The sequence below is a fragment of the Amyelois transitella genome, chromosome 2 (assembly GCF_032362555.1).
Source record: "Amyelois transitella isolate CPQ chromosome 2, ilAmyTran1.1, whole genome shotgun sequence".
Lineage (NCBI taxonomy): Eukaryota > Metazoa > Arthropoda > Insecta > Lepidoptera > Pyralidae > Amyelois > Amyelois transitella.
The window spans coordinates 11,814,901-11,835,995 of record NC_083505.1 but is presented as its reverse complement, the minus strand read 5'-3'; the positions used below and the strand labels follow the sequence as shown (position 1 = coordinate 11,835,995).

Sequence of the window (21,095 nt, the reverse complement as noted above, 5' to 3'; positions counted from 1 at the left end):
AAACCATACCTCGTCATACCAATAAGACATTAGTTTAAGTTCTAACTGAAACTCTTACGGTGAGAAAAAAAAAGTGATGAAACCTGCATATTCAACAACAAATGTGTAACCATGATACAAAACGAGTTAGATTCCCCTACAAAAGGTTGCGGAGGTTAGATGAGAGTCGGTTAATGTAAAATCCAGGATCCATGGTCAGGAATGAATCCAGGGTCCTCTCTAGAGTGATAAGGATGTAACTGTGACTAACGCTGAGAGGAACAAGATTTAAGTAATAAGTTGTAATCTTACAAGTATGTTGACTGATATACGATCATCACATACATACATACATATGATCACGTCTTTATCCCCTACGGGGTAGACAGAGCCAACAGTCTTGAAAAGACTGATAGGCCACGTTCAGCTGTTTGGCTTAATGATAGAATTGAGATTCAAATAGTGACGGGTTGCTAGCCCATCGCCTAAAAGAAGAATCCCAAGTTTATAAGCCCATTCCTTAGGCGCCTTTTACGACATCCATGGGAACGAGGTGGAGTGGTCCTATTCTTTTTTTTATTGGTGCCGGGAACCACACGATGATCACTACATAGTATAAAGCAAAGTCGCTTCTCGCGTCTGTCTGTGTGTATGCTTAGATCTTTAAAACTACACACCTGATTTTTAATGCAGTTTTATTGTAGATAGAATTATCCAAGAAAAAGGTTTATTTATATAAATGCTATCCATGCAAAGCCGGGGAGGGTTACTAGTTTCAAACATTACATAACAAAAGCGGCACGCGTAAGACCTTTAAAAAAATATGATAGAAAAACACAGACCTACGCGTCTAAGAAATTACATCGCAATCGCTTGCCCTTTTAGAGAATTAAACAAACAGTTCGTTCGTTAAACTGTTGTATACGAACAGACATCTTTTGAGCTACGACCAGCCTCGGGCGAGGCTTTGTGTTGGGAGCCGACAAACATCTCTGAGAGAATTGTGAATACCTACGTTGTATGTTAAGGTACCATCAAATTAGGGAAGATATCGAGGGCGGTTATTGTAGCATTTTATGCCGCTCACATATGTACAAACTTAACATACATACATCATTGACGGCCTCTGTGGCTCAGCGGTAGTACGCTTGTCTGTGACACCGGAGGTCCCGGGTTCGAATCCCGGTCAAGGCATGACGAGAGAAGAACTTTTTCTGATTGTCCTGGGTCTTGGATGTTTATCTATATAAGTATTTATTATAAAATATAGTATCGTTGAGTTAGTATCTCGTAACACAAGTTTCGAACTTACTTCGAGGCTAACTCAATCAGTGCTATTTGTCCCGTATATATTTATTATTATATTTATTTATCATAAAATCACGCCTCTTTCCCGGATGGGTAGGCAGAGACTACATCTTTCCACTTGCCATGATCTCTGCATACTTCCTTCGCTTCATCCACATTCATAACTCTCTTCATGCAAGCTCGGCGGTTTCGGGTACTCTTGACCTGACCCTTTACCAGGACTAAAGTATGCATACAATCATACATTAAAAAAATGTTTTTTGCGCCAACTCAAATTGAGTGTTGCCATAATAGAAAACTAGTGACGTGTGGTTCCCGGCACTTCAGAATAGGACCACTCTTCCCCATGGATGTAGCAAAGGCGACTAAGGAATAGACTAATAAATTTGGAATTCTACTACTATATTATTTGAACTTAAGCTGAGAAAAAGACCTATATGCGGTGAAAAATTAATATTGACACAACTTTAAATTTTAAGGCTTTTTCAAAATAAATGAGCCCGCTAAAACGATACACCATTATTTCGCATCTGTGAATGAAAACATGTGATTTATGAGAGTGGATATATTTTTGTTTCATTCCGTTCATGTTTTCGTTTGTAATTTGTTTACGTCCCTCGTACGGAGATTTAAAACCATTGTCGGGTGCAGCATTTAATGGTCCAGAGAGGAAGTGGATCAGCATTTTGTTTACAAGTTACATTATTTTTTTAAATACTATGTACTAGAGGCCGCCCGCGACTTCGTCCGCATGGAAACCCTATCAATCCCGCGGGAACTCCGAGATAAAAAGTAGCCCATATGTTATTCTGGGTCTTCAGCTACCTACATTAAAAAAAATCATCGTAATCGGTTCAGTAGTTTTTGCGTGAAAGAGAAACAAACATCCATACTGACATCCTGACAAACTTACAAACTTTCGCATTTATACTATTAGTAGGATTCACCCTTTATAGTTGGCCTGCAATTATTTCCTTTGAGTCACAATTTTAAGAAAAAAGGGAAACCCAAAACAAGTAAATCGGGAGACTTGTATTATGAAAAACATACTTACATATATAAAGTCACGTCTATATCCCTTGTGGGGTGAACAGAGCCGAACAACAGTCTCGAAAAGACTGAATGTCCACATTCAGCTGTATGGCTTCACGACGCAATTGAAATTCAAATAGTTATGGAATGCTAACTAAATTAGTAAATCTTTATATTAGACTATAATTTATTTTTTTAATTGATTTTTGGTTTGGTAACTGACGCTTCTCACCTGTTATGTCTTCAGCAATTTTCAATGAATCAAAAATAAGCTAGCACGTGACATAACTAACCACCACATTGCCTTACCTTGAAAAACAAACATATCCTTTAACAGCAACCTGTCACTATTTGAATCTCAATTCCATCATAAAGCCATGCCGCTGAACGCGTGGCCCTTCAATTTTTATACATACATACATATAATCACGTCTATATCCCTTGCGGGGTAGACAGAGCTAACAGTCTTGCAAACACTGATAGGCCACGTTCAGCTATTTGGCTTTAAGATAGAATTGTTCAATTTTTCCAAGTCTATTTTCTCAATCTACCCCGCAAGGGATATAGACGTGACTATATGTATCTAAATCGTGTAATTAGTACGTTACCATAAACTAGGGTCATTGCGCAAAACACACAAAAGGGAGCGTCATGCGGCTTCATAATTAATTCAATATGCAACTAGTATGCGCTTGAGTCGTATACATGAATATTAAATCGCCTAAGAGATAAAATGCTAATTTCGGATGCATACATATTTAACCCGGCTGTATTAAGGGCAGATAACGTTTAAGATAGCTAAATTGGATTAGCAGATTTAATTTAAGATTTGCATTTCTCGTTGTTATTAATGGCGTGTAATAATGTGCTGTTTCGTTCAAGTTTATGACGCTGAAACTGTTTAGATTTCACAGTCTGAGCTCTTAGTCTAGGTCTTAATACAGCGTGCGTGACTGAACTCGAAATAAGTTAGCAGACTCTAATCTTTTGGGTCGTCGGATGAAAGGACGAACTGGAATATGGTTATATGTGTATATAGTATACTTGAAAGGCCTACCTAAGCTGTCAGTTCTAAGTGAACTGTTATTATAATCGTTAACTGTCAGCTTTTTATGGTCTGTTAGGTAATGAACTATTTTACTTATATATTACGGAATACCTGCACCGTCTTCGCACTTTATTTAAAATCTGCATCAAAATCCGTTGTGTAGTTTCCTAAGATCTATACATACATTCAAACGGACAACGTTGGAAGTGTCCTTGCTTTATGCTATGTAGTGAAGGTGAACATCATCAATATCATTAAAGCCTGAAAGTTAAACAACGTTTTTTGTTATAATAATATACGTCACTTTAGACCATAACAAACTTTAGAAATTAACATAGTCTCTTCAAGCCATCAAAAAGAGTCCAAATATCGTATATAGTCTTTAAAAAAAAAGGTTCAAAACGAAAAAGAACAATTGAAAACGAATTTAACGAACATATTACATCACTTCACGCCCAAGACACAAGAACAAGCCGTTAAACGCAGAAACAACAGCAGAACAAGGGTGTACATATAAAATATTTACACGCAATTCATCTCAGTTGTGAAGTGTGTATCAAAATCCACGCGTAAGACTTCGTAATAAATATGTCAACGTGTTAAAACCTTGTCGCACTCTGGCAAATGCAAATTTATTGTCTCATCACATTGAGTTTTTGGTTAGGTATGTTTGTTTTGATGCGATATGGGACATTAAAATTGTATTTTATTTCTTAGTAGTTTATCCACATTTCTATTATAAATTTGGATAATTGTAAAGTTGACGTTGTTGAAAAAATGCTGCATTACAGTTTGTTACCGCTTCTTTTGCACTGACGCTTTGGAAGCGGCAGTAAACTTGGTTTTAATTTATATGACAATTATTAAGTTATGTTGAAGTGTACCATAATAATGAATAGAAGTTTTGAATTTTTGTTTCTTCATAAGTTACGAGAGGTTGGCTATGTAAGTTTGTATCCGTGACTTTGGTGGGGTATTCAGAAAGAGTAACTTTTTCCCGTTTGTGTTTGTACGCTTTTAAACTAATTTCTTGTATTTCTTTCTAATATTGTCATCAGAATCAACAGAAAACCATAAAAAAAAACAAAATAATTGTCGTCGACAAAAAGCCAAAATAGCTGAACGTGGCCATTCAGTCTTTCGGAAACTGTTGGCTCTGTCTACCCCGCAAGGAATATAGACGTGACTATATGTATGTATGTAAAAAAGCCAAAAAAGAATCCTATGAACAACATCTAGCTACATTTACATCTACTACATTTTTATGAAATTCCTTGATATCTTTGGCTAAATCTTATTTTTTCGTTTAACTATTGTTTTCTTTTTTCAAATACCATTGTCTTTCCTAAGTATTATTCCATGAAAAGCGTTGTTCATGACAATATTTACAGCTAACCATTCCACCTCTTTCGAGACAATGTTTCCCCCCAAATTTCCACGAACGCAATCCACATTCGTACTCGCGAGATCACACAATACATTTGGTAAATTGTCTTCTGTAGAGAGGCAATCATTTTAAAGACGTGTCCTTTAAGACACAGTCTAGAGTGTACTGAATTCTTACTAAAATATACGAGTATTAGACTACTCCGTCTCTTTCCTCAGAAGGTCGTTAGAGCGGACTAAGGCAATAAGAACTTTACACACACATACATCTCCCTTCTGATCAAAGCAGTCACCTAGAAATATATTGTACCTATACAAATTATAGTTCATGGTTTTTTTTATTCTTTTGTCACTGATATCGCCGTACTTATCTGAACTTATGTCAGAAGTGCGTCTGTGTACCTGTAACGCTTTCACGGCTAAACTACTAGACCGATTTTGATGGAATTCAAGAATGTAGTAAATTATCTGAGTTGAAAAAAAATTTCAATTTTTCATTTTAAGAAATTCCCACATTTTGAATTAAATTAACGTCCATTCTATTATCCGCTTCCCACCTTAGCCTTAGAAAGCCTAGCAAAGCCTAGCTTTAAAAATGCAGATTATATAACCAGATGTAACAAATTTAAATTTGTTGGTATATGCCGTATCAGCCACCTCTGATTTCCCAGCGGTCATACTTTTAGTCCGGGAGCTGAGACGCAAAATGTTATTCTTCTGAATTTCGAAACAAACTCCCAGCTTTCTTTTAGTGCAGTTTTATTGTTTGCCAGGTTCATTAGTCCGGGAGTTTTGAAATGAGGTTGAACTCTCAGAGTTTGTGCGCGATTATGTTTTTGATAAATACCGCTAGGACTTTCGGTTTCAACTTGTTTGGACTTACTTTTTGAATTAAACTATATCGGGATCTAAATTAAAAGTAAGTCCTCCGTGTTATAGTAATGTACGCTTTTGCCTGTAACATGTCATAAGGTATCGGGTTTGATATCCATCTTTTTATAGTCGAGTCGAGTCGAAATAACATTTGACCCTAAATAAATGAACTGATTAAACTAGGTATATTAAAAAAACTTGACATATTGATTTTAATGTAAAACATGCGACGTTCGTAAACCCGAATTTTTCAAGACAGTTAAAACATACGCTAACAGGTTTGTATTCATAACGGGGTAGACAGAGCCAAGTCGAGGCTAAACATTTCTTGAATTTCTAGCGAAACATGGTCACAAACTCGAAGGCTATATTTAACTGGAATTATGATTAAGAGATAGAAGAGTTTGCTAGCCCATTCCCCAGTTTATAAGTCTTTTCCCCTTAACTAAACTGTTTTAAAATGCATAGTAAATAAAAAAACAATAATAATTTATTATCCATTGAAAAAAAATCCGCGGAAAAGAGAAGGAATGGTTCTATTCTTTTTTTATTAATGCCGGGAACCGTTATAAAAAGTTCGTAAAAGGCGACTTAGGGTTAGGCTTATAAACTTGGGATTCTTCTTTTAGGCGATATGCTAGCAACCTGTCACTATTTGAATCTCAATTCTATCATGAAGTCAAAAAGCTGAACGTGGCCTATCAGTCTTTTTAAGACTGGTGGCTTTGTCTACCCCGTAAGGGATATAGACGGGACTATATTTATGTATGTATTAAAAAATATGTCACTAACACAATCCACACAAGAACCCTGGATTTGTGTCAACACAGTCGCGCTTCGCTTCACTTCACAAACATATTGACTTTGTAACAACAGATGCCAATTGTTTCACATTTGTTTGCTAATGCATTAATTAACTGCTCAATTTCCATTATTAAGCCGTGCAGCTGAACTTGGCCTTTCAGTCTTTTACAAGACTGTTAGCTGTGTCTTCTCCGCATGGCAAATAGACGTGATATTATACATATGTAATTGACGTGTTAAATACGTGTAATTTAGTCATCAGTCTTACAATAAGGTGCACTATACAAAACATTCTATTCATATCTAACCTTTTTACTAGGGTGTCGTAAAAGGCTACTAAGGGATTATTGGGATTGTTCTTGTAAGCGATGGGCTGGCAACCTGTCACTATTCCATCATAAAGCCACACGCAGTTTGCCCTTTTCAAGACTGTTGGCTCTGTCTATCCCGCAAGGGATATAGACGTGACTTTATGTATGTATGTAACCTTATACTGAGTGATATTAATAATCATGTACGTATACCACACATTACTATTCGCGCATAATAATTTGAATAACAGTGTATTACATTGCGTAATATGCACGCGTTTTTCAATATACCGCTGTAGCTAGACGTGCAATGAATACCAAGAAGGGGTTCCTAACGCTTTTGAGAAAAACAGTTAATAACAATTATTTTAGTGTTGTTCTGAATTCGATTTGAATATTTTATTCAAATACAAGTGTGGGAGTTATATTGTTTACCGATAAATGAGAAATGTTGTGATTACTTTGTTTTTTTTTCGTATTTTTGTAATATATTTTTAGACCAGTATTCAAACTATTTATTATATTTTTTATTAAAAGAGAGAAAAGAAAAATAAAAATATTTTACGTTATTTATAAATTGTGTAGTTTTGATTAAATAAATAGTAAACAGATGCTTTTCCCGTTATACATATCTGTCTGAATATTTATTATATGTTTCTTCTTAATGATACCAATGAAAAGACTTAAGGATACCCTTTATTTTAGACGATGTAACTATGTAGCAACTATTTCTCATTTCCATTTTTAGGGCATGTGACTATATGCTCTGTCTACCCCGTTTACGATGAACACGTGTAATGTGAGCTTATGTATAACAAACTCTTAGACGGTAGTGTTAAAAATACAATGATATGCCCCTAAGACCCTGATTAAAAATTTCTAAATAACTTTTTCTAATTTTTGGAAGAGATTGGACAACTTTGAGATTACACCAAAACATCCAACTTTACTCTTTAATGTTATTATGTAAAAGAGCACAGTTTAATTTGTAAACACTTTATTCTTAGTCAAGTGAGAGTCGTTTTAATCAAAGTTTTTCAATTCATTACCTACGCTGTAGGTAAGTTTTAATAAGAATACCTACTCTTACTTGAGATGTTGTCTTGAATTAATCGAATTACTGAGTTTATATCAAGACTGACTCGTAGACTGTAGCACACTTATTACCATAGGGTTTTTTACATACATAAGTATAATCACGTCTTACGGGATAGAGAGAGACAACGGTCTGTTAGACTGTATGGCTTAATGATGGAAAAGGGGACTTTAATTAACTCTTTTTTTTCTAATTTACTAGAAATTTAATACACAGCTATAATAATTCCATGCTTACATAATAATCCCAATTCATACAATGTTATATATTCGAAAATTATTTTTATATATGTAAAAATAAATTTACCTGTCACACTTTCAAATACCAATATGCAAAAAGAACTTTAGATTTAAAATTAGTGCAATATAGTGATATACATACATATAATCACGACTATTCCCTTGCAAGAAAGACAGAGCCAACATTCTTGAAAAGACTGATAGGCCACGTTCAGCTGCTTGGCTTAATAATAGAATTTAGATTCAAATAGAGACAATAGTTTGCTAGCCCATCGCCTAAAATAAAGACTCCCACGTTTATAGGCCCATCCCTTAGTCGACTTTTACGACATCCATGGGAACGAGACGGAGTGGTCCTATGCATTTTTTTACACTCACACTTCAAAATGTTCCTATATATCTAAGTACTCATATGCGTACCTAGTATGTACTCACCTTAACAATGGGTAAGTTTTCGAAAGGTTCTTTATAGAGCGCCTTCCTCAAGTGGTGGCCATTAGCGCAGTCTGCCACGCGGCGAGTGGGGGGGAGGGGGGGAAGGTAATATATCAATTGTAGGGCTCAAAGAATGGTCGAATCACCGAGTGTGATTCACGCGGCAGCCGTGTGAAGTTCTGTACTTTGGTCTTAGATTTGTTGGCGTTAAAATTACTCTAAGAATAGGACCTCCATCATTCCGTGGATGTCGTAAAGGCAGGTAAGGGAATAAGCAAATTTATCTCAATTCTATAATTAAGCTAAACAGCTAAACGTGGCCTATCAGTCTTTTCAAGACTGTTGGCTCTGTCTACCCCGCAAGAGATATGGACGTGATAATATGTATGTATGTATCTTTTGAATGTTTCCGAGGTAGCAATGTATAAACTTTGTGATTGGAGTGTACCAGCTTCTTCTCTCGTAAAACTCAATCAACTGAAATCTATACTATAATATTATAAACAGAAGAGTTTGTTTGTTTGTTTGAACGTGCTAATCTCAGGAACTACTGGTTTGAATTGAAAATTATTTTTGCGTTGAATAGACCATTTATCGAGGAAGGCTTTAGGTTATATAACATCACGCTGCAACGCTAAGGAGCAAAGAAAATTATTCATCCTTGAGGGCTTCAATGATGCCCAAAATAACTGTTCCACGCGGACGAAGTCGCTGGCACAGCTAGTGGTTAATAATTCTAGGATTATTATTTTACGCGATTGGCTAACAACCTGTCACTGTCGGAATCTCAATTCCTTTAATAAGTCATACATCTGAACGTGACCTTTAAGTCTTTTCGAGACTCTGAGTTCTGTCTACCCCGTTAGGGATAAAGATGTTATTATAAGTGCATATCATGATTACTTAGAAGATAGCTGAACGTAGCCATTCAGTCTTTTCAAGACTGTTGGCTCTGTCTACCCCGTAAGGGATATAGACGTGACCATATGTATGTATGTATGAATCATGATTACTTTAGGCAAAAGTAACGCCTAGATACTCTGGTTATTATTTTTTATTTTATCAAGTATTTTTCGGAACGAGATATAGCGGATTTTCGTCAATTCGTCCTCACTCGGGATAATATAAGATGGCCCTTGGGAGTTCAATTGTAACGAAGGGCACTTCGGAGGCCCTCCGACAATCAAATGTGAAGTTGAGTTAAAGATATTGAAACAATAAATTATACTTCAATTGTATTTGCAATGGAAAACAAAATTGGATTTTTAGGGAGATAAGGAAATTCTTTATCATTTTTTTTTCATTCTTCTACAAAAAATCTAGACAGAAACTATTTTATTCAGCTTGTTCTTTATATAAGAAAGCAATTTGTTATTTTTTTTTTTACAGAACTTCTGAAGTGTACAAATGATCTTAAACAGAAAAACTTAGGCGCATACTTAAAAAGATTTCATATATAAATAATACTAATTTACAAAGCAAATTACATACATTAATCCTCAATACATAATAACTCCTTAACCGTTCACCGGTAATATATTTTCACCTATCAATACTCCTAAATCGCATATAAACCGATGTCTTTTTAACTCCATTTATATCTAAAAAGATCTTTTGCAAAGAACTAGGTGCAACTGAACTGACTGAAGACCTATCGCGATCGGCTGTAAACCTTAGTGAGTGGCGACCAGCTAATACTGGGTATGGAGTTCCAATCTTACGTAGAGCGCGCAATTTTCAGTGAAGTGTTAAAATTATTTATAGTGCCGTGTGGTTCCCAACACCAATACAAAAAAGAATAGGACCACTCCATCTCTTTCCCATGGATGTTGTACAAGGCGACTAAGGGATAGGCTTACATACTTGGGATTCTTTTTAAGGCGATGGGTTAGCAAACTGTCACTATTTGAATCTCAATTCTATCATTAAGCCAAATAGCTGAACGTGGCCATTCAGTCTTTTCAAGACTATTGACTCTGTCTACCCCGCAAGGGATATAGACGTGACCATATGTATGTATGTTATTTATAGTAATCTTGAGTTGCATGTCCATCGCCTATTAGAATAATTCCAAGTGTATAGCTATCGCGTTATTGACTTTAAAAAGGGATATGGCAGCGTTTATAATTTACGTATTGTTTCAAATTAATCTGAGCGTATAATCTCTATATTACTCAATAAACGAACATCTCTGCTTACAACTATTAAATTGTATTATTTGAATTCTACTTACAATTTTCAGTTGATAATGCGCATTCTAGTTAAAGAAGACGTTCCATGCTAACGCTCTGATCCAAGGATTTATCTTCACGACCGTTTAACAGTGTGCTGGATCCAGAGGTTAGCCAAGTTTATGTGATGTCCTCTTGCAAACAACCGCTTGGCCCATGTTATTCTTTATGATACTTAATTGTTACACTGAGAGTATCTTTTTTTGAATATAGAACGCAACATATTTTTTTTCATATTCGCTTTTAGGTTATTTTTTTTTATTACTCTCGAATGTTGGGTACATTGTTCCATTTTCATGTTCTGTTTGGCCAGTCATGGTTTTCAATAAAAAAAATATTTTGCTTTTTAAATTCGAACGGATTAACAAAAGCCGTTGAAAACTCATTATAGGTATGTACCTGCATAGTTCGTTTGTTTATTATCTCCCCAAAAATACATACCTTTTTAACTTTGGAACTATCTGGTCAGTTTTTTTACTGTACAAAGAAAAACATGTATCTAATAAATTCTCAGGGAACGCGTTCGTTCATATTGTTAACAACGCTCTCACCTCATAATCGTCCAAGCCAAACATTTCTACCGCCAACTTTGCACATTATAGACACCGCGACACCCCCATAACATTTCACCTCGTAACTTTACAAACAATAGCCTATCTGCGTACACGCAGTTTCTAGTATTCTCGCTAAAAGCCCTTTGTGAGAGACAAAAAGCCGTTGTAACTCATACAGTAACACTTGAGACAGTAACAGTATGGTCGGGGATTCAGGTAATAGCCTGAAGCGATTTGTAATATTACAAGGTGTAATGTGGGGATTAACCTTGGAGTGGTAATAAACTTCAGAAAACCATTCTCATCTTGCTTCGTTATAAACAAGTCTGAAAGACTTGGATGTTCCTTTTTGCGTCTCTTCTCGTTCTTGCTTCGTGCTCTTCATTGCTTATGCACTTAATCATCATTGTTTCAGAACATTAAAGATTTGATACTTCAGGATTCAGGATAGTTCTGATGATTTTGTTATTCAGTATGACAATAACATTTGAAAGGAAAAACTTCAAGTTCTACATGCACAATCTAATATATTATCGCAAATACCAACAGGTGCAAAGGGTCATATATGGTGTGGTCACACTTAGTCCCCATTTTTTAAACGGATGTGATTTTCTAAAGTTCATTAATACATATAATCAAGTCTATACCCCTTGTGGCGTAGACAGAGCTAACAGTCTTGAAAAGACTGATAGGTCACGTTCAGCTGTTTGGTTTAATTATAGAATTGAGATTCAAATTGTGACAGGTTGCTAGCCTATCGCCTAAAAGAAGAATTCCAAGTCTATACGCCTATCCTTAAGTCGCGTTTTACGACATCCATGGGAAAGAGATGGAGTGGTAGGACCACTCTTCTTTTTCCCATTAATGCCGGGAAGTGTGGCAACCAAAGTTCTGAAACCAAAGAGCAAAAAAAAATTGTAAATCGCTACCTCCCGTAATTAGAACCACACGCCTCGCAAGGATCTCAACAGCGCAATTCCACCGCACCTTATCTCCTGGTAGCCTGCTGCCGTGACGCAAAGTTATTTACGCGCCCCGCCCTAATCCCCTATTTATTCCCGAGATGTATCTGAAAATTAGGGATCACCTCCAGTCGCGCGGGTTAATTTGCGGGATTGCGGGATCCGCCGGTGCCCCGTAAACCGGGATTCCTGATAAAAACAATGCTGATACACGAGATCCGGTGATTACGTACTATTCCGCTTTTGTTTTGGAAACATAATAGCTTATATTCTATTTACACCCGCGTATTGTTCTTGGTAAGCAAACATTTTTGCGTCTTTGAAACGAACGCTGTGAAATGAGTTTTAATTGTATTAAAGTCGCTGATTGAATTATGGTCTTTGTAGTTTGTATCGAATCGCAATAATCGGATTGCTAATTACGTAATACCACCAGATTAATGAGTAAATGTGCAATAAATATGTGATTTACTTCACTTAGTGTGGGTTGCACCATATTAATGTAACAGACAGTAACAAGCTGTCAAATATCCGGAAAAATAATATTTTTGACGCTTCACTAGAAATTTTGCTAAAAGAGATCATTCATGGAAGAGGTATACGCTAAAAACAAACATGAACTTTAAGTTTAAGTAAAAAAGCTTTGCAAACAATTTAGTTATTTTGTATTTTAGGAACCTGTTTCGACATTCACAGAAAGATGCAAATTTTACCTCTACAGGTAACGAAACAATAACAAACATCGCACTTTTTACATACATCGCTGTTTCCTGACATTAAAATATATTACAACATTGTATGTTTGTATATATTTGTATCAAAAATCGTTAGAAATTTAGTTCTACATTCGCGGATTCGCACACAACTCGATGAAAATCAACGACCACAAAATAAAAATATAAACGGAAATGTTTATCCAATGCATAAAATAACCGTAATTTTTCACAAAGCCAATGTTGCTATATTTTATCTCGACGCTTCGTAGCTGGCAACCCTGAACCCAGCGCAACACTCATTTGAACTTAGCTCTAGGACCGGCTCTACCAATGGCGAATAAGGTAAGTACTTTGGGCGCTGAGACATGGGAGACGCCTCAGTTGTTAAAAAAGACTTAGTTTTTAATGAAGTCATCCTTCCATTTTTTTTCTTGCGATGTTTAAACGGATTTTTTTTTGGTAACTTTTTAATAATATTAGTTGTTACCGATCGATAAAATTAGACTTAGAAACCATAATCTAAACTGGATGAGGATCCCAAAATGGACACGGAGGTCAGACGGCAGTAGCTCTGTATAAGATCTTCTGAGATCACGATTCAGAAATGGAAGGTCTCCGAAGATCTGACTCCTTCTTAAGCAACTAAGATAATTAATTTTAGGCCGTGAGTGGCTCAAGATCATTATCATGATAATCTAATGATCGCCCGTGTAAGCACACGTTAAGCAAAAGGGGCGGCGCCCTAGTTGAAACTTGCCCCGCTGCAAAACTTGTCTGGAGCCGTCACTGCTTAGTTCCTTGCAATATCCCGGATTCCTGGGTATAACCGGGCATAAACCCGGCTTATACCGGCGTCAGCAACAAATAGCCAAGGGCAATATAATCGTAAAAGCTATTGTCTAAAATATTTGCATTAACATTTTCTCTGGCGAAAATATGAAAGAGAAATGAGGAAGGTAAGTAAGCTGATTTAGCTGTGGAGGATTAGGATTGATTAAAGAATATTTATTCCAACATTTTAGTTTTAAAAATGCTTTTTCATCACGATTGTCATGGTATTTTGATACTAAATCTTGAAAGAAACTTAAAACTTCAGCTATTCAGTAAAAGTACTTTTAAAATCGGTCCAATAATTTCGAATGTAGGTATTTATTCCAAATGAGTATTGTTTATATTTGTTGAGTGACGTTTCTTAAAAAGACTTCTAGTACTTGTGGTGGGAGAGACTCCTTCATGGGATAAGTCATTGCAAGTGATTTATTTCTTTCACAAGCTTTCTTATATTATTTTATATATTTTATTTTATATTTATTTTATTTGACGAAATATTCGTATTGACATAATCAGTTCTACATTCATACATGTTTTTTAATGTAGACAATGTGCATTCGTCCACGATTTAGATTTAAGAGATCTATATTTGTAAATTGACGTCCTATGAAAATGCTGCAGTGTAGTTTGTTCCGCCGCTTCTTCTACACATGCGCTTTGGAAGCGGTAGTAGTTATAATTAGATTTAAGTTATGTGACGTCAATAAGTGATACCTTGTATCCAATTTTGAAAATAAATCTATTCTATTCTATTCTATTCTATTCTATTCTATTCTATTCTATAACTGTGTTAATTTCTGTGCAATGAAGATGTTACAATTACAAATTACAACGATCCATACCTGTGGTATACGTGTCATTATCACTATATAAATATTTCTCAATATTCGTACCTACCTAGTATATAAAGACTGCAGATCTAAAGTAAATATTCACAAACATCGCAATAAATTTTGATCAGGTCACCGGAAGGCCGACAAACGGGCCGGATAAAGAACAAAGTAGGTAAACACTATGAAAATAAAATGTCGGAATGGCAACCCTGGCCTGCGATATACGTCACGTCTCCTTCAAAGGGCGTACTTTAACGTTACATTACGCACTGTAAGGTCAAGTTCAGATTGGGTGGCGCAAACCTCTGAAATTTACTAGGTACCTACTTACTTAGTTACCTACTTACTTAGTTTACTTATATTAGTCTCGTCTATATCCGTTGCGGGGCAGATAGAGCCAACAGTCTTGAAGACTGATAGGCCTTAGGATATGGATAATGAAAGAATTGAGATTCTAGTAGTGACAGGTTGCTAGCTCATTGCCTAAAAGAGAAATCCTAAGTTTGTAAGCTTAGTCGCCTTTTACGACACCCATGGGAAAGTCACCACATGGAGCCACAGGGAAAGAGGCGTGATTTTATGTATGTATGGAGCCACATGTCACATTATTTTCCTTACCTTACTTCATTTTCTTTGAATAATCTTTTATTTATAAAATTTGCGATTGTTCGTCAAGGTAATGGACTATAATTGTCCTGTTAATTTATGAAACCTGTAAATATTCGCAGTAGTTTTTAGTCCGGTTGACCGCACTAGAGCAACTAATAGAGTTCAGTTTGTATATAAAAATCTGAAATATGACGGCGACGTCTAGTGTTATGAGTGAGTATGAAAAAAAACTCCTTAGCAAAACCTTCTTACTCATTCGGTTGAATAAGTCACGTGCAGACTACAACCTTTCAGAGTCGGGATTGAAATACGTTCTTTTGTACGCGAATGCTCTAAAATAGTCTAAATTGAGATGGGGGCGTACTCAATAGAGACATCTTTCGCGTCACGTCAACGACAGGAGATTGCAACCTGACCTAAACACACGAGAAAATGGTTTAATAGACAATGACATCTAAAAAGAATCAAGACGACAATAGTATCATCATAAGATCCTTTTCATTCATTCATTTAGTCACGGGTTAGTTACTTGCGGGGCAGACAGAGCCGGTCTTGAAGAGACTGATAGGCCACGCTCAGCTGTTTAGCTTTGTTGGAATTGAGATTCAAATCTCAATTCCAACAAAGCTAAAGTCGCCTCTTACGACACCATAGGATAATACAAAAAATAAAGCTTAGTACAATGAGTATCCCAATGTTAACGAAACCATTTACCCGTCCTATTTTACTTCAACGTCCAAATGAAATAAATGACACAAGAGCAAAAAAACAAAAAAAGAATTCTCATCAATTTTAATAACCAAAAGAGTCAGTCGCGGCAGAAAAAAAACTTTCCCAAGCGCCTTTTTTTTATTATTAAAGAAAACAGTTTTCAAACTAGCGGCGTCATTACGAGCACTTCGCTTTGCATTTGTAAACACTGGTACTGTTTCCTAAATTCGAGGCACTAGTGACATGGCAAATTACTTTTAAGCGGAATTTTAGCACGCTCACTGCTATAATGACCCGGGGCGGGGCCGCCCGCAAACAAACCTCCGAAAGTTTTAACTTACCAACTTGCCCAACGATTTTCCCCAACTGAAAATACCAGCGCATTCAAAACCCCCATCAGCCTAGAGCCTTTCAAATGCTTTGTTATTCAATGCCGGCTTAACTAATGACGCCTGCGTAATTCTTCGCGTCAAAAGGGTAATCTCTAACGCTTTCGGCGACGGTAACGTATGCTCGGGGTTCGCTGGAGTGCGACCTCAAAATTGTTGAACATTTATTATTTCGAAAATGTCGGCGGTATCCGCCGCTCATTTTGAGCGTTTTCGCGAAATGACTTCGTGAATAATAACGATGAATGAGTTGTGTCATTTGTTGGTTTTTTGTTCTATTTTGGAGGTAAACTGATAATGATAGCTGACGAATTTAAGATTTTTAATTGCTTCTTCTTACCTAGCAAACATAAAAATCACATCGCGTCACAAATATGTAATAATATGAAAAAATAGCAAACATACATTCCTCAACTCGTGGCAACAATCATTAGGTTTTTTCTTTTTTTTTTCGCTTTCTAAGGTGATCAAGACACCTCTAATATCGTTCACAAAATATGCTACCAAATTTTAACCTTTTCATTTCACTAAGGTTACCCGCGTAACCTTCAGAAATAAATTGCGGTGTTATAGCGATAGAAAATTACAGACATTTTTCTAGTATTTTCACTTAAATTTTATTTTTTATCATTTCAAGTTGAACGTCTTGTAGTTTGGGCAAATTGTCTTTTTCGTCGTATTTCTGCGATGAAATGTTTGTGAGAATTAAAATTTTCATATAAGTAAACGTCGCAGGCAATTTTATTATATTAAAAAATGTATGTATACACATACATACATTTTTATACATATCACGTCTTTATTCCTACGGGGTAAATAGAGCCCGCAATCTTTAAAAGACTGGAAGGCCACATTCAGCTATAATGGGTATAATAATGGAATTGAGATTTAGATAGTGACAGCCTGCTAACCCATCGCTTTAAAGAAGAATCCTAAGAATCTTAATCTTTTTTATATTGGTGCCTGGAACCACACGGCACAATATATGTCTCTCCAGTCATTTCTGAGTTTATTCGTGTCAAACATTTAACAAAAATACAATTTTTTGTAATAAGTATTAGTTTTGATCGACTTAGAAATTCCAGTCATCAAATCGTAAGTAATAATTTGTACTGAAACAGTAATTTAAGTATACTTTAAAAAAACCCTTTGGGAAAAAGGATAATGCTCCTTGTCCAATACCTGTAATTACGTACTGATTGGTATAAAGGTTCTAACACACAAGCCGGGTGACGGTCAACAAGAGGAAACTTCAAATCTTCATATATGTACTTTTAAATGGTTAATACTATATTATACCAAACACGTAACACACATATGTATATTAACCTCACAAATAAATTGTAAAAATTGAGAATTTTATAGAACATTTTCCTTGACTTACCTACTCATATAAAAAATATACTTAAAATAAATTTTATATGTGCATGCAAATATTTCACACGTACCATATTTCTATGTTGTCGATGAAACATTTTTAGAACTTACCCTTTTCGGATCGGACAGAATTTCATTAAGTACGCATTGTGTAGGTAACAATGTAATAATCAATCAGTTAAAATAATTCAACGCATTTTGTAACTACTACTACACAATTTAATCTGAATTTGACCTTTCGGTCTTTCCAAGACGCCCCTGTCTACCCCGCAAGGGAAATAGACGTATATAATTTGAAATTTAACTATTTCTCGCACAGATCCGCTGGCAGTGTGACGCGACCCTTACATTCCCTGACATTAGTGATTGGTTTTAATGAAATTGTTATAAATATGCGGTCTAAGGACATAATAGTAGGTCTGGTGGGAACCCAACATTTGCATTTCACCAGAGTGGAAAGAAAAATGGCGAGCGCAATTTGCAAATATTGTCTGGAAAAATATTGTTTCTTTGTTGGAAATTGAATGTAATTCATTTCTTATTACTTACGAGTACAATAAGAAATCAACTTCATTCAAATCGATTCTTCCTAAACTATCCCTTTTGATTTAAATTTGATCGTCGCGTGTTCTTGTTGCAGATGACGTCACTACGGTTCGCCCGCAGTGTTGCCAGCTTCCTCACTTCTAGCACATTTATGGTATGTATATTTTTTAATTACATAGTTATGATTTTTTATTTAATTTAACAATATATGTACCTATACAACTGAACGTGGCCTTTCAAGATTGTTGGCTCTGTCTACCCCACAAGAGATATATATGTAGATGTAATAATATATTTGTATGTAAAATAAAGAAGAAAAGCCAGTGAAATGAAAACTGAACCGTCCTCCAATTTTATTTCACTTTTCAAAACTTTTCGAAACATCAAAGTAAATTTCCGTTTTACGGATTATTTCCAGGTCGAATATCGGTAAAGAATTTATAAACAGGAAGTATTCGGCGAATCGTAAACAAAACGCATGCTTACCGACACGAACAATCACTCGGTTCACGCACTATTGAACACGCGAATTTGCGTTTCAACCCGCATCTCGACCAATTAATAAGACCTATTCATACCTGTAAATTGGTTTGCTTGAGGTATCAAGTTACAATGGGCACTACAGCAGCATTTTTGGTCAAAATCTTTCAATGTGCCCGCGACCACAACATTAAAACATGCATTTTGATGTTACCGCAACGCGAGCAGGGTTCACGTTATGTTGGCATGAAAATACCTTTTTGAATCCACCTCATTTGCCGTTGACAAACGTTCGGCAAATGAGTACATTATGCATTTATTGCTTTTCGAATTCGGAACACATCCGAGCGGTAATCGCGTCCGTTAATTGTTCGCTCGATTTGTCGCGCAAATAGATAATTTTGCTTAAAACGTAACTGTTATTGCGTGTACGTATGGACAAATTACGGGGAACAACGTATATTCCGTAGAACGTAACGTTATCAATATTTCCATCGGAATTTATTGGCCTGCGATGGTAATTGGTGGCGCACTGAATATTCGGGTAACGGAATTATTTTGTAGCCAAATAGATTTTTTAACGGATTTATGGCCTCGGATAGCACGGGAATGATACAAGTGATTTATTTCAATTTTACCTCGCAATGCGCGCACATTTCATTATTTTAAAAACGTTATTAGGATACGTATGTGATGTGCGAGCGTGTGGGTGGAACATATTCGTGATATAAAAAATCTGGACTATTTTTAACCGTATATTTCGAGTACAAATAAAACTGAAATAACATGTGATTTTAAGCATTGCAAAAATAAATACGAAATGTTCATCACCAAAAAAGACGGATCATGGACGGGTTGCCATAATAGGTAATGATAAATTTCACCTTTCTTATGACATAACTAGCTGTGCCCCGAGGCTTCGCCCCGGTGACAATAAAAAAACTTATATAATCACATAGATTCCATATTAAATTGTACACTTGTATCAAATTTCATTAAAAGCCCTCCTGTTGATATTGCGAGAAAAAGGAACAAACTTCCGCATTTGCAGGAAATATATAGGAAGCGGGGCCCAGGGGCCGAAGCTTAATGGCAGAGGGTGCAACTGGGAACACGCCATGATGAGAGAGAGAGAGAAGATAGGATATTTTTTAATTCTGTGACACTGATGTTTTAAAGATCACATACGTCCAAGAATTCAGACCATTGGACACATTGGCAGTTCCTTATAAAAAAAAATATTTTGATTTTCCTAGCCTGTATTGTACGTCAATTTGCATTGTGGCTTTTGGCGAGTCCTAAAAATTTTAGACGTGTATTGTTTACAATAGACAAATGATAATTAAGTATGACTTTACAAACATGCTAAATGGCTGCCTACTGAAGCGGCGATATCTAAACCAATCATCTATTAATTAATTCAGGAACGTGTAGCACATAGCGATGTGTATGTTTGTATGTTGATATAACTATTGTATGTACCGAGGAACGTTGATTAAATGCGAACTGTGCTAAATTGAGTGTAAGCTACTATCAGCTTGCTCTGCGGTTATATTATGTAACTACGGCAGTACAAAAATATATGAATTAATTTTTTGGAAACTGTTGAAAATTAAAATTGAAAAGAGGTGCTATTTCATACTTTTTTCAATGTTCTGTTTAATTTAGATGTGTGCTGTAAGGAATACTTCGATGTCCATCCAAACTAGCTAGTAGAAAAGCTGTTGATTTTTTTGCCTGACAACCCTTTGACTAAACCATTAGCGTAACCCTAAAAAAGTATGTAAGTAGGTATACTTGTTAAACGCATGCGACGGATTTACATTACAATATCATCAGTGTAAACTGCGTTCGAGGGTAAGGGGTGACATGGATCAATAAATATTGTAAAACTGACCTGCTTGACCCCGAGTGGAGTGTACATTGGTGCGGTCACATGCACAAGGGAGGTAGGGTCGGGTCTGGAGGACAGTAGGTGTATATTATATAAAAGTCATTAATTATATATGCACCTGACAATACCCGGTTAATGATCAGGATTTACGTTGCTCAAAATTTGAATGTCACACAATAGATTTCAATGTTTTCCTATGATAAATAAATACACCAAGGTCGAAGGAAAACAGTCTGTAAATTCGAATATAAACTACAACTGCCAAAGAAATCTTTTTTTTTTCTATGCCCGGATCAAACAGTTCAAAGAGGTCAGGTTAAGATTACCATAAATCGACGAGATGAAAAGATTGATGAATGAAGATGAAGCAAAAGAATGAAAGGGATTGTGACAACTGAAGGTATCTATCTACCACGAAAGAGAGGAAAGCATCAAACAGTTAAATATAAAT

At 35.9% G+C, this 21,095-nt stretch overlaps 1 non-coding gene across 1 annotated transcript in view; it reads left to right on the top strand.

Annotated features, from left to right (window-relative positions):
* Positions 1–18,435, top strand: part of LOC106128976 (uncharacterized) — a 236,592-nt gene extending 218,157 nt beyond the window's left edge. The window contains exon 7 of the transcript XR_009656993.1: positions 18,365–18,435. This is a non-coding gene — a transcript (uncharacterized LOC106128976). The remainder of the gene's footprint in view (positions 1–18,364) is intronic.
* The last annotated feature ends 2,660 nt before the right edge of the window (positions 18,436–21,095 follow it).